Source organism: Oncorhynchus masou, chromosome 29 (genome assembly GCF_036934945.1).
Source record: "Oncorhynchus masou masou isolate Uvic2021 chromosome 29, UVic_Omas_1.1, whole genome shotgun sequence".
In the NCBI taxonomy this organism is placed as follows: domain Eukaryota; kingdom Metazoa; phylum Chordata; class Actinopteri; order Salmoniformes; family Salmonidae; genus Oncorhynchus; species Oncorhynchus masou.
In genome coordinates, this window is record NC_088240.1 from 20,345,742 (window position 1) to 20,360,138 (window position 14,397).

Consider the following 14,397-nt stretch of genomic DNA (forward strand, 5'->3'; position numbering starts at 1 on the left):
TCTCCCTAATTAGTTGATTTACCTTACCTTCACAAATAAAACCTGTTTGATCATCACCTTTTTTATCAACACAGTTTCCATGGAAACATCACCCAGACACACATTGTTAAGCAGATTGGTGCGTGCTGATGACGAACGGAGCTTCAAAAGCTGAGAGTGTTTCAGTTGGAGAACACAACTAAACATTGATAATCAGTTCTCATCTTATTTAAAGGAGAAATGTTACAACTTATAAAGGTAAAACCTAACAAAGACAAATACAAGCATTGGTTTGTGTGCATTCATTTGGATCCACCTGTTACATTGTCCCACTCTCAGTACACCCCACTTACAGGCCTGGCTCGGTTATCACTTTGGTACCATTTTTAGACCTCAGCCGGGCAGTAAACACAGTTTCCATGGAAACATCACCCAGACACACATTGTTAAGCGGATTGGTGCGCGCTGATGACGAATGGAGCTTCAAAAGCTGAGAGTGTTTCAGTTGGAGAACACAACTAAACATTGACAATGTATTTTAGAAGGGAGACCCACAGAAGTAGAGGAATATGTTTGATTCCTCTCATTATGAGACACAGATAACAAGCTGTTTTTAACTGGCTTGGCCAAACCAGCCACACTGACTCTGCCTGCAAGCCTGCCTGCCTGAGATAGCAGTCACAGATGTACTCCAAATTCCAATTCGATTTGGATTTGGAAATGGATACATTGACTTGATGCTGTTCTCATCAATTTGCCGTGAAATAATCAGGCAGTTTTTAATTTTCCTTGAATCAATGCACTCAATTACTGACAGTGACATGCAGGGGATGTGCCTAGTACTAAAACATTGAGCATAAATACACCAATGATTTGCATTATGTTGGCTTAATGTGGACAAATTAATTTCCTTGTAAATATCAAATTAAATATTAAATAATTACATTTCAATTTCGATTGGCCTACCGGGATAATTCATTTATTGGTCTAAATGCCTGAGAGAAAAATCTGACAATCATTACAACACATATACTGTATTTAGTCAATACCCTCTGTAATATTAATGTATCTGAGTACTCAGCATTTACATCACATCAATGTTGCCAGCGATAAAGAATAAGATAAATCAGTAGGCCTACATGGATGGTACACAAACGTTGAGACTCAGGACATACACTGTCTTGGGGGGCTTTACTGAGTCTCAGCAGTAAAGAACAGGACATTGATGGACAAACCGGACTCCTTTGCAGCCTGTGACAACCTGAAAGAGGCTTTGCTTGACAGCAGCACAGCTCCCATCGGTGATTTCTGAATCCCCAGAGTCTGAGCAGTGCAGAAAGTAGAAGAGCACTGACCTAAAAACTTCTGCCATGCAGCACTCTGAAGACCTAAAAACCCAAACTGGGAGAACATACAGAAGTGGCTATGCACTAAATAGTTTCATTCTGCATGGAATGTGTCTGTGAACAAGGAGGGCACATGTCAAAAGTGAGCTGTTGCTAAAATCAGAGGTGGAGAATAAGGTAGTTTTTATTTATTTTTTTACCTTTATTTAACCAGGCAAGTCAGTTAAGAACAAATTCTTATTTTCAATGATGGCCTGGGAACAGTGGGTTAACTGCCTGTTCAGGGGCAGAACAACAGATTTGTACCTTGTCAGCTCGGGGGTTGGAACCTGCAACCTTCTGGTTACCAGTCCAACGCTCTAACCACTAGGCTACACTGCCGCCCCAGTGTAGTTCAGAGAGAGTTGGGAAGACAGAGGGCAAGGACCCGTAAATATACCATAGGCATGTCACTTCTGTTTACATCTGCAGTGGAGTACACTACATCGCACTCAAACACATACAGTGTGACACACACATGCACGTACATACACACACAGAAACAATAACAAGGACACTGACACAATGACACTGCCCATCACACGTCTACGTATGCACACATACTGTAGACAGGCAACACACACTCAACACACACACGCACTGAAATGTGACATTTCCCTATCCACGCCTCCTCCAAACACACACATGTTCACTCATACAGACCTGGCAACCAACACAGCCCAGCCAAGCACAGAGCTTCCTGATATATTTTATACTGTCACACCGAATGAAATGTGTTATAGCTATGGTGCTGTTCTTATTTCAAAGCAAAACTGTAAGCCCACACCTTAATACAACCACTTAAAAATGTATTTGTCAGCAAAAGGCCATTTTCCTCAGGTTTAAAGAGAGTGTCAATGGGAGTAAAATTGGCTTGCATAATCTTAGGATAGTAACTTAAAAAATCTTTATACCTTACTGTCATATCAAAAAACCAAAGGAATCTGGGCCACGTCTGTTTACATATGGCACCAAGATTCAAATATCAGCTGCATTTAAAAGCCTCATTCAGCCATTTGTAAAAAAATAAAAATAAAAAAGTATTGAAAATGTCAATGAGTGGCTGCTTCAGTGGAGTCAGCATTAAAATGAAACTACAATATGCTCACAACCTGAAAGGTATTTTTTTATTTCACTCATAAATTCATGCCAGCAAAGATATATATGTACTATTCAACTTGAACAGCAGTAGAAATAAAACACACAGCACACAGGCCACATTATGAAGATGTAGTGTCCATTGTAAAGGAGGGTGGGTGTGTAAAACATAAGAAAGAGGAAGTAGACCCTTTTAAGTAACACATCCCATACAGACAGTAACTATGACAAACCACAACAGATGGAGCTAGACCCGCTTCAGTGGCTTTAACCAAGAGATAATAGAGAAAGTGGGAACTAAATATGTGGATGTAATCCATTTGAAAATACTATAATTACTCTACACAAAAATAAGAGGCGAGCAACTGCAGTGTGTAATGACTCACTAATGGCTTCTATTCCTCATTATTACCTTTAGATGTTGTTGACATGAACTCAAGACAGGGTATAATTAACCACAGTAAAAACAAAAACATTTAGAATAATGTTCTACAAACCGGTGCATGAATAAAATATGAAATGGAACAATTTATCTCTTATAAGTATTGACAGGAAAAGTTCAGGAGCAATCTGCTCTGAAGAACAATTACATGTTTAGCACTGACAAAGTATAATAACTGTGCAAATGGAAACTGTGATACATGACTTTACTATGAGAACAGCCCAGAGAACTACATTTCAATTTGACAGAGGTGATATTTGGCTCAAACAGATTTGAAGATAACAAATGTTTCTGGGACTGATTTAAAGAGGACATACATGTAGCCTAACTCAGTGGTCCCTGCTGCTAATGGTTTCTCACATTGAATCAATGCACTGAAGAAAGTAAATCTACACATAATAATACATGTCCAGGTCAAAGTTGAAACAGTTACGTTTTTGCCTGGGTAAAACAAGGAGAAGAGGGTGGTATGGATCAGTATTACCTCAGACCCAGGGTGACATCTAAAGTAGAGTAATATCCTTGAGGCAGATAAGCCTGCAAGGGGCCAGCGCTCCTGCCAAAATACAAGAGGATTAATAAAAGGTTAGGAGCAAGAAAAGCTAAGCACAGACAGAGTATGAATACTTGGGCATTAGAGCAGGTGCAGGTATTTACAAAATGTAGAAACCCAGTGAGCAGAATTATATATTTTAGACATCCATGGATGTCGGTATCGGACAGTGCTAACTGGGATGTATTGAAACAAAATGCTGGACCAGCCTCAAAGTAAATAGGAGGCTGATAAAAAAAATGAATGAAATGAAAAGAAAAGAAAAGAAAAGAAAGACAATCAGTCCTGACTCACCCTAGGGCTCACAGTAGCCCAACAAACTCCTACAGATACAGGTGGACATTTTTTATTCTAATCTCAAAAACCATAAAGCTCTACACCTGAGCATACCCTGCAGCCGCACTCTGGGGTAAAGTTTCCTTTAAGATCAGATTCCCCTCCCCCAATGCTAAACTTAACCATTACTGGGAGAAATGCAAAACTGACCCAAGAACAGCATCTAGGGCCAACTTCACCCTACCAGAGAGGAAGAGGTGAATCAAGAGGGTTTACTCCACCCAAAATCTGTCCACGTTACGCAGATCATTAATTATTACGAAAGTGAAGAGTTTTTGTATGGGGGCCAATGAGAGAGTGTCGAATTTAGTCAAGATAAAAATGAATGTTTATTTTGATATGTGAGGCTTATTTGATCTAATAGAAGTTTCTTAATGCTTAGGTTATTATGAGTTTACTGATATACGTGTGATGCACGTGACATCTCGGCAACTTTGGAAAACACCCTGTGGAGTTGACCCTGTTGAGATGGTCTATGCAATTGAATAGGCAATTGACGTCAACACCCTTCATCGAATACTCAAAACAGTATTCAAATAACGAGATGTATCCACCAAACCAAAAAGAGAGATATAGGTAGGAATTTGACATCCCACCGTTCCGTCCTGTGGACAACGAATCCCATTGTTAGAGCAGAGACATAAGCATCTCGTCATTATAGCCAGTATCTCTGACACCACTCCCTCCAGCCACTGGCAGAGACCAGGTGGCAGGAAACTAGAAACACTATTGTCATTAAAGCACTTTGTCAACTAAAAATCTTACACATGACAGCAAACAATCAAACATTTAAAAGTTCTTATTTTAGGCTATGAAAATGATTAATGGACTTCATCTGATTTACTTCTTATGTATACTGTAATCTTTGTTAAATGTTCAGAAATTATTAGCTAAATAACTGTTTATACACCTAACCAAAATGGAGGTCTAGTAAAGTAACCAAACAATTATGCCAAGTAGAAGTAGGCAACAGTGACGAAGCTTAGATTCGCTTTCTCACTGGGATCCACTCAAAACCTACAGTAGCAGTTTTCCATTAATTAAACCACATACTGTGTGATAATAGTTGATCTGATCATATCTGGGCTTATTCATATTTGATAGTATGTGAAAAGTGAAATTTGGCAGATCATTTCACGCCTGCAACATGATTGTAAAAAGTGCAGTCAAATGCCTATATGGACGTGTCGTTCCTTTAGCCTCTTTCATGTTGCATACCAACACAGATCCTCCTCTACACAGTTACTGAGCGTAGCTAGGGGTGCCAATCTCAAACTGTCAGATGACTGTCACTGCTGGATTTGTATGGGGCTCAGAGATCCTGCAAGGCAGGATTCTTTATCATGAGGATGAAAGATCCTCACAAAGTGGCATTGCTTGCATTTACAGTGTGTGATCAGAGGCGTCATGCCCCATGTCAGATTTGTCCTGTTATTTGTGATTTTGTTTGTTTGTTTTTTCTCTCTAATACTACTAGCCACTTAGCAATTGTATGAAGTTGGCTTTAGCTAGCCCAGATAGGTTTGCAATCTCTCAACCTCATAACTTGTTATGCCTGCTCCTGCTCCCACTCCCTGGCGCTCGAGGACTCCAGGTTGCCCATCATTACGCACACCTGTCACCTTCGTTACACGCATCAGCGCTTCATTGGACTCACCTGTACTCCTTTATGTTTTGATTGCCTTCCCTATATCTCTCTGTTCCTCTGTTTCATCCCCGTGTCAGCATTGATGTCTTTATTTTCCTCCTGTCCAGATGCTGTCCGTGTTCTGTTTTATGTCCATTGTTTATTAAATGTTTACTCTCTGTACTCCCAGCATCTGTCCTTACATAACTAGCTCCCAAGAAAAAAATTCAGGCTATCAATCAAGTTAGAGTAGCTAGCTTGTGTAACGATCTTTACATATTTTTGGCATCTAATTAAGCATAATGGTTATGGCTCTAGATTGCAGGAAAAAGCTTGTCAGGTGTTTGAAAAATGCACAATTCTCCAACTTACAGATTTGGGGGCATAGCTCCTCCCTGGACTACCCCACAGCCCATAGTACTTTGTACCCCTTCAGATTTTTGGGGTGCAGGATGCGCCTGCCTGTGATTGATGTCAAATGGCAAACAGTGAATATTTAGTGTATTGTATCATCAGCTTAGCGAATTAAACAGACAATGTACCAATATCAAATAAATAACTGACATTGTTACAGTTAAAGTAATGTCATATGCTCACCATCAAAGTGACTTATCCTCTTCTGTGCTGCACACTGAAATACAACAATGTCCATGATATGGGGAATGGGGGAAGAAAAAGTGGGAATGAAGGAATGAAAGGCAAAGGCAAAATATAGCTAAGCTTTAAAATTCTGCTCAAATTGAAGGAAACTATATCTTGGAGCTCAACACACACACACACACACACACACACACACACACACACACACACACACACACACACACACACACACACACACACACACACACACACACACACACACACACACACACACACACACACACACACACACACACACACACACACACACACACACACACACACACACACACACAAAACCTCCATGCTTTCAGGCACCAGTAGACTCGGGAGATCTAATTGGGGCTGATGCAACAGGAGGAACAGCTGCATGGAGGTGATACCATTCAAATAACTTAAGGACTTGAACATTCCAATAAATGTATAATTTCCCCTGTGGTATCGACAAATGCAAGTTTAATCATTTGGCTAACAACACTGCTCAGGAGAATTACCAGTCTCGTATTGCGACATATTGCGAAATCATTCTAATGTCATTGGAAAATTGGGTGGAGTCAGAAGATTTTAAGAATTGGGTTCGTAATTAAAATAAAAGATCATTACTTTAGATGCATTCAGAAGATTAATCCCCTTCTACTAAAACGGACGTATGTTTCTATCTCATCTATGCAGATGTATTTGTTCATGGGTTCAGCATCACTGAATGACAATGCTGACGGACAAAAATCTAAACTCAGCAAAAAAAGAAATGTCCACTCACTGTCAATTGCGTTTATTTTCAGCAAACTTAACATGTGTAAATATTTGTATGAATATAACAAGTTTCAACAACTGAGACAGACATGTGACTAACAGAAATGGAATAATGTGTCCCTGAACAAATGGGCGGTCAAACTGAAAAGTAACAGTCAGTATCTGGCAGAGGTATGGACTCGAGTCACATGACTTGGACTCGAGTCAGACTCGAGTCACAAATATGATGACTTGCAACTCGACTTTGACTTTAACACCAATGACTCGTGACTTGAGTTGGACTTGAGCCTTATGACTCGACCTGACTTGATACCGTCCTCAAGCCCAAATATAAAAAATGATCCTATTAAAAAAAGTATGTAGCGCATCAACTCTTCATTTAACGGATTACAGTTTCAATCGGACAGCAGCCAATCAAATTGCGTCAGCTGAGAAAAAGGTGTGCGTTGCAGTGCAGAGGAATGTCGGCAGGTGAATTCAGATGGAGCCCTTGGAAAGATGATACCCCAAACGCTGTATCAACAAAAAACGGATTGCAATGAGCCTCCATACAGTCAGTGTGGCAATGTAATCATTGCACCCGAGATTGAGCTACAACTGGCTAGGCAGTTGGTAGCCTAAATCCTGCTTGATGTTTTAATTTTAATTTTTTATTTCACTAGGCAAGTCAGTTAAGAACAAATTCTTATTTTCAATGACGGCCTAGGAACAGTGGGTTAACTGCCTGTTCAGGGGCAGAACGACAGATTTGTACCTTGTCAGCTCGGGGGTTTGAACTTGCAACCTTTCGGTTACTAGTCCAATGCTCTAACCACTAGGCTACCCTGTTCCTAAAACCATTGACATACATTAGCCTACTGTAACCACACAGAGAGTGTGTGTGTGTTAAGGTTGAGCGATTGTGTACAAGCCTCCATCGCCCGATTGCCCCCCATAGCGATCCTCGATAGTCGATCACTATTGGGGGGTCTTTCTCATGGCTACCCATGTTTTTCCGTGGAAATATAATGTTTATTTGCAAAGTAATAAATATAGAGATATTTTTAAAAGCATTCATGATTTGCGTAAACTATTACTAACTATTACTCTTGTTAAAAAAATGACATGGTATTACATTTGAATGTGAAGAGCACATTATGTGAAGAGCACATTATGACTTGTTTAGGACTCGAAACTCAAAGTTTACGACTTGAGACTTGAGTTGATGCTTGACGGTCTTGACTTGAGAATTGACTCAGACTTGCCTGTCTTGACTTGGGACTTGACTTGGACTTAAGTCCTAAGACTTGAGACTTACTTGTGACTTGTAAAACAGTGACTTGGTCCCAACTCTGGTATCTGGAGTGGCCACCAGCTGCATTAAGTACTGCAGTGCATCTCCTCCTCATGGACTGCACCAGATTTGCCAGTTATTTCTGTGAGATGTTACCCCACTCTTCCACCAAGGTACATGCACATTTCTGGGGGGAATGGCCCTAGCCCTCACCCTCCGATCCAACAGGTCCCAGACATGCTCAATGGGATTGCTGGTTCTTTGCTGACCATGTGACATTCCTGTCTTGCGGGAAATCCCGCAAAGAACGAGCATTATGGCTTGTGGTATTGTCATGCAGGAGTGTCATGTCAGGATGAGCCTGCAGGAAGGGTACCACATGAGGGAGGAGGATGTCTTCCCTGTAATGCACAGCGTTGAGATTGTCTGCAACGGCAACAAGGTCAGTCCGATGATGCTGTGACACGCTGCCCCAGACTATGATGGACCCTCCACCTCCAAATCAAACTCGCTCCAGAGTACAGGCCTTGGTGTAACGCTCATTTCTTTGACAATAAACATGAATCCGTTCATCACCCCTGGTGAGACAAAACCATGACTCGTCAGTGAAGAACACTTTTTGCCAGTCCTGTCTGGTCCAGCGATGGTGGGTTTGTGCCCATAGGCAACGTTGTTGCCGGTGATGTCTGGTGAGGACCTGCCTTACAACAGACCTACAAGCCCTCAGTCCAGCCTATTTCGAAAAGTCTGAGCACTGATGGAGGGATTGTGCGTCCCTGGTGTAACTCGGGCAGTTGTTGTTGTCATCGTGTACCTGTCCCGCAGGTGTGATGGTCGGATGTACCGATCCTGTGCAGGTGTTGTTACACGTGGTCTGCCACTGCGAGGACGATCAGCTGTCTCCCTGTAGCGCTGTCTTAGGCGTCTCACACTACGGACATTGCAATTTATTAACCAGGCCACATCTGCAGTCCTCGTGCCTCGTTGCAGCATGCCTAAGACATGTTCACGCAGATGAGCAGGGACCCTGGGCATCTTTCTTTTGGTGTTTTTCAGAGTCAGTAGAAAGGCCTCTTTAGTGTCCTAAGTGTTCATAACTATGACCTTAATTGCCTACCATCTGTAAGCTGTTAGTGTCTTAATGACCGTTCCACAGGTGCGTGTTCATTAACTGTTTATGGTTCATTGAACAAGCATGGGAAACAGTGTTTAAATCCTTTAAAATGAAGATCTGTGAAGTTAATTGGATACAAATTACAAATTATCTTTGATAGAAAGGGTCCTGAAAATTGGACTTCTCTTTTTTTTGCTGAGTTTACTTGTGGAACAGCCTTCCATTTTGCCCTGTGAATGGGACAGTGACTACTGTCTTATTTCTCTGTAGAGCCTCTAGCCCTGCTCAATATGCCTTCACCAACCATGTTGTTCCACCTCCTACATATGCGATGACATCACCTGGTTTAAACATCTCGAGAGACTATACCTCCAATGTACTCACATCCTACCTTATCTTTGTCTGTACACTATGCCTTGAATCTATGCTATCGTGCCCAGAAACCTGCTCCTTTTACTCTGTTCCAAACGTGCTAGACGGCCAGTTCTTATAGCCTTTAGCCGTACCCTTATCCTACTTCTCCTCTGTTCCTCTGGTGATGTGGAGGTTAATCCAGGTCCTGCAGTGCCTAGCTCCACTCCCACCCCCCAGGTGGCTTGACTTCTGTAAACGTAAAAGCCTTGGTTTCATGCATGTTAACATTAGAAGCATACTCCCAAAATTAGTTTTACTCACTGCTTTAGCACACTCTGCCAACCCAGATGTCCTAGCCGTGACGGAATCCTGGCTTAGGAAAACCACCAACTCCATCGCTAACTATAACGTATTCCGCCAAGATAGAACTGCCAAAGGGGGCGGTGTTGCAATCTACTGCAAAGATAGCCTGCAGAGTTCTGTATTACTATCTGTATGTACCCAAACAATTTGAGCTTCTACTTCTAAACATTCACCTTTCCAGAAACAACTTTCTCACTGTTGCCGCTTGCTATAGACCTCCCTCTGCCCCCAGCTGTGCCCTCGATACCATATGTGAATTGATTGCCCCCCATCTATCTTCTGAGCTCGTGCTACTAGGTGACCTAAACTGGGACATGATTAACGCCCCATCCATCCAATACAATCTAAGCTTGATGCCCTCAATCTCACACAAATTATCAATGAACCTACCAGGTACAACCCCAAATCAGTAAACACGGGCACCCTCATAGATGTCATCCTAACTAACTCAACCTCCAAATACACCTCTGCTGTTTTCAATCAAGATCTCAGCGATCACTGCCTCATTGCCTGCATCCGCAATGGATCTGTGACCAAACGACCACCCCTCATCACGGTCAAATGCTCCCTGAAACACTTCTGCGAGCACTCCTTTCTAATCGACCTGGCGAGGGTATCCTGGAATGACATTGACCTCATCCCGTCAGTAGATAATGCCTGGCTATTCTTTAAAAGTGCCTTCCAAACCATCTTAAATAAGCATGCCCCTCTCAAAAAATGTAGAACTAGGAATAGATATAGTCCTTGGTTCACTCCGGACCTGTCAGCCCTTGACCAGCACAAAAACATCCTGTGGCGTTCTGCATTAGCATCGAATAACCCCCGTGATATGCAACTTTTCAGGGAAGTTAGGAACAAATATACACAGGCAGTTAGAAAAGCTAAGGCAAGCTTTTTAAAACAGAAAATTGCATCCTGTAGTACTAACTCAAAAGAGTTCTGGGACACTGTAAAGTCCATGGAGAATAAGAGCACGTCCTCCCAGCTGTCCACTGCTCTGAGGCTAGGAAACAATGTCACCACCGATAAATCCACTATAATTGAGAATTTCAATAAGCATTCGCTGCAGCTGGCCATGCTTTCCAGGTGGCTACCGCTACCCCGGTCAACTGCCCGGCACCCTCCACAGCAACCCGCCAAAGCCCCCACCATTTCTCCTTTACCCAAATCCAGATAGCTGATGTTCTGAAAGAGCTCCAAAATCTGGACCCCTACAAATCAGCCGGCCTAGACAATCTGGAACCTCTCTTTCTAAAATTATCTGCCGAAATTGTTGCAACCCCTATTACTAGCCTGTTCAACCTCTCTTTTGTATCGTCTGAGATTCCCAAAGATTGGAAAGCTGCCGCGGTCATCCCCCTCTTCAAAGGGGGTGAAACTCTAGACCCAAACTACTACAGACCTATATCTATCCTACCTTGTCTTTCTAAGGTCTTCAAAAGCCAAGTTAACAAACAGATTACTGACCATTTCGAATCCCACCATACCTTCTCCGCTATGCAATCTGGTTTCAGAGCTGGTCATGGGTTCACCTCAGCCACGCTCAAGCTTCTGAACGACATCATAACCGCCATCGATAAGAGACAATACTGTGCAGCCGTATTCATCAACCTTGCCAAGGCTTTCGACTCTGTCAGTCACAACATTCTTATTGACAGACTCAACAGCCTTGGTTTCTCAAATGATTGCCTCGCTTGGTTTACCAACTACTTCTCTGATAGAGTTCAGTGTGTCAAATCGGAGGGCCTGTTGTCCGGACCTCCTACAGTCTCTATGGGTGTGCCACAGGGTTCAATTCTCGGGCCGACTCTGTTTTCTGTATACATCAATGATGTTGCTCTTGCTGCTGGTGATTCTCTGATCCACCTCTACGTCGACGACACCATTCTGTATACTTCTGGCCCCTCCTTGGACACTGTGTTAACTAACCTCCAGACAAGCTTTAATGCCATACAACTCTCCTTCCGTGGCCACCAACTGCTCTTAAACGCAAGTAAAACTAAATGCATGCTATTCAATCGATCACTGCCCGCACCTGCTCGCCCGTCCAGCATCACTACCTTGGACGGCTCTGACTTAGAATAACTTAGAATATGTGGACAACTACAAATACCTGGGTGTCTGGTTAGACTGTCAATTATCCTTCCAGACTCACATTAAGCATCTCCAATCCAAAATTAAATCTATATTGCAACAAAGCATCCTTCACTAATGCTGCCAAACATACCCTCGTAAAACTGACCATCCTACCTATCCTCGACTTCGGTGATGTCATCTATAAAATAGCCTCCAACACTCTACTCAACAAACTGGATGCACCATACACTACCCACAATTGCGATCTGTACCCTCTCGTTGGCTGGCACTCGCTTCATACTCGTCGCCAAACCCACTGGCTACAGGTTATCTACAAGTCTCTGCTAGGTAAAGCCCCGCCTTATCTCAGCTCACTGGTCACCATAGCAGCACGCACTCCAGCAGGTACAGTACCTTGCGAAAGTATTCGGCCCCCTTGAACTTTGTGACCTTTTGCCACATTTCAGGCTTCAAACATAAAGATATAAAACTGTATTTTTTTGTGAAGAATCAACAACAAGTTGGACATAATCATGAAGTGGAACGACATTTATTGGATATTTCAAACTTTTTTAACAAATCAAAAACTATACTGTAGATATATATACCCCCCTCTGTCTATCCCCTTCACTATTTCGTTTTGAAAGCCTCTTTTAAATGTTTGTCTCTTTTTGTATATCCTGTCTACCTGAATACAGTCAAAATCTGAAATGTGCGTCAGAAGAAAAGCTTGTTTCAGGTTAATTCTCTGCAAGGCCGACCCACTGGCCTTGTTTCTAAAATATTTCTCCCACTTTCTGAACTGTTTACACCCTCCAAACATCTCTCTGATAGGTATACTTAAGCAATTAGGCCAGAGGGGGTGTTGTAAATGGACAATTTACCATGACTACGGGCTGTTCTTAGGCACGAGGCAACGCAGAGTGTCTGGACACATCCCTTAGCCCTGGTATATTGGCCATATACCACAACCCCCCGAGGTGCTTTATTTCTATTATAAACTGGTTAGCAACGTAATTACAGCAGTAAAATTAAATGTTTTGTCATACCCGTGGTGGACGGTCTGATATACCACGGCTGTCAGCCAATCAGCATTCAGGGCTCGAACCACCCAGTTTATAATATACTGTATGTCCTAGGGCAAGACCATTAGCCAAACATTATCTGCATTGATAAAGGAAAGCTTACAGGTAACATGATAGACACGCACAGATAAGTAGTGTCATGTGGGGTGACAATACAATTGATTTGCCTTTCTATTCTGCATGCAGACAGATATGCAGCACCCTCGTCAGCAGTTTCATTTCCTGCTTGGAGTGTCTTGAACAGGTCAGGACCTGGTCAGGACCCACTAGTGGTTCACAGCTGATTGTTTGTGGATGCAGCTGACTTTGTTTGACAGGCAGTTGGGTTTCAGTTTTCTCAGCGAGTCATTCATTTTAAGTGCTGCTTCTTCTAAATTAGATTGATGAAATCATATTAAGTTGACATAAACCTGTAATAAGAACCTTTTCACTGTGTCATCCAGAACACCAGGGGGCAATAGAAACCCAATACATCAGTGCAGGTCACTTCTTCCAGCTGAAGTGTGGTGATGCCATTGAGAATCGTACCACTGTGACCTGGAACAGAGGGGGGGACCAGACCCTGAACATGACCTCTGGGGTGGAGGTCAGAGGGGAGGTTCTAAGGTTTCTACATGCCCACACCTCCCATAGCAGACACTACACCTGTGAGAGCAGGTAAGAAACCTCTGCATGTTACTGGATGTAGTTGTCAAATACCTTTGTTAATTTATTTTAGTTTCTAAAGTGACTTCAAGAATGTTTGAGGTAATATCACAATCAGAGTTTGAGATGAGGTGATTGGTTTCCAAATACTAAATCTATTCACGTCTCACATTAATACTTCTCAACTTCACTGTTACAATAGTAAATGGAGTACTCTGGTCATATATTCATGTGTATTACAACACAGGTACCCTACTGGATCATGGGAGATGGAGTTTGTGCTGTCTATGGACCCTGGGCCCTGTCCTGTCCCAGCTGAGAACAGGGCTGTATCCAAGGGGACTAGTGAAGTTGTAACGGCCATGGTTGGTGGAAGAAGGTGAGGACCAAGGTGCAGCGTGGTATGTGTCCATATTTATTAAATGAACACGGAAATAACCAAACTAACAAAGAGAACGACCGAAAACAGTTCTGGCTGGTGCAGACACACAACAGAAAACAGAAAACAATCACCCACGAAACACAATAGAAAACAGGCTCGCAAACTATGGTTCTCAATCAGGGACAACTATTGACAGCTGCCTCTGAACCATACCAGGCCAAATACAGAAATAGCAAATCATAGAAAAACTAACATAGACAACCCACCCAACTCACGCCCTGACCATACTACAA

General features: G+C 42.4%; 1 pseudogene; it reads left to right on the forward strand.

Moving 5' to 3' along the window:
* LOC135519498 (interleukin-1 receptor type 1-like) overlaps positions 1–14,397 on the forward strand; it is a 37,144-nt pseudogene that overhangs the window by 14,047 nt on the left and 8,700 nt on the right.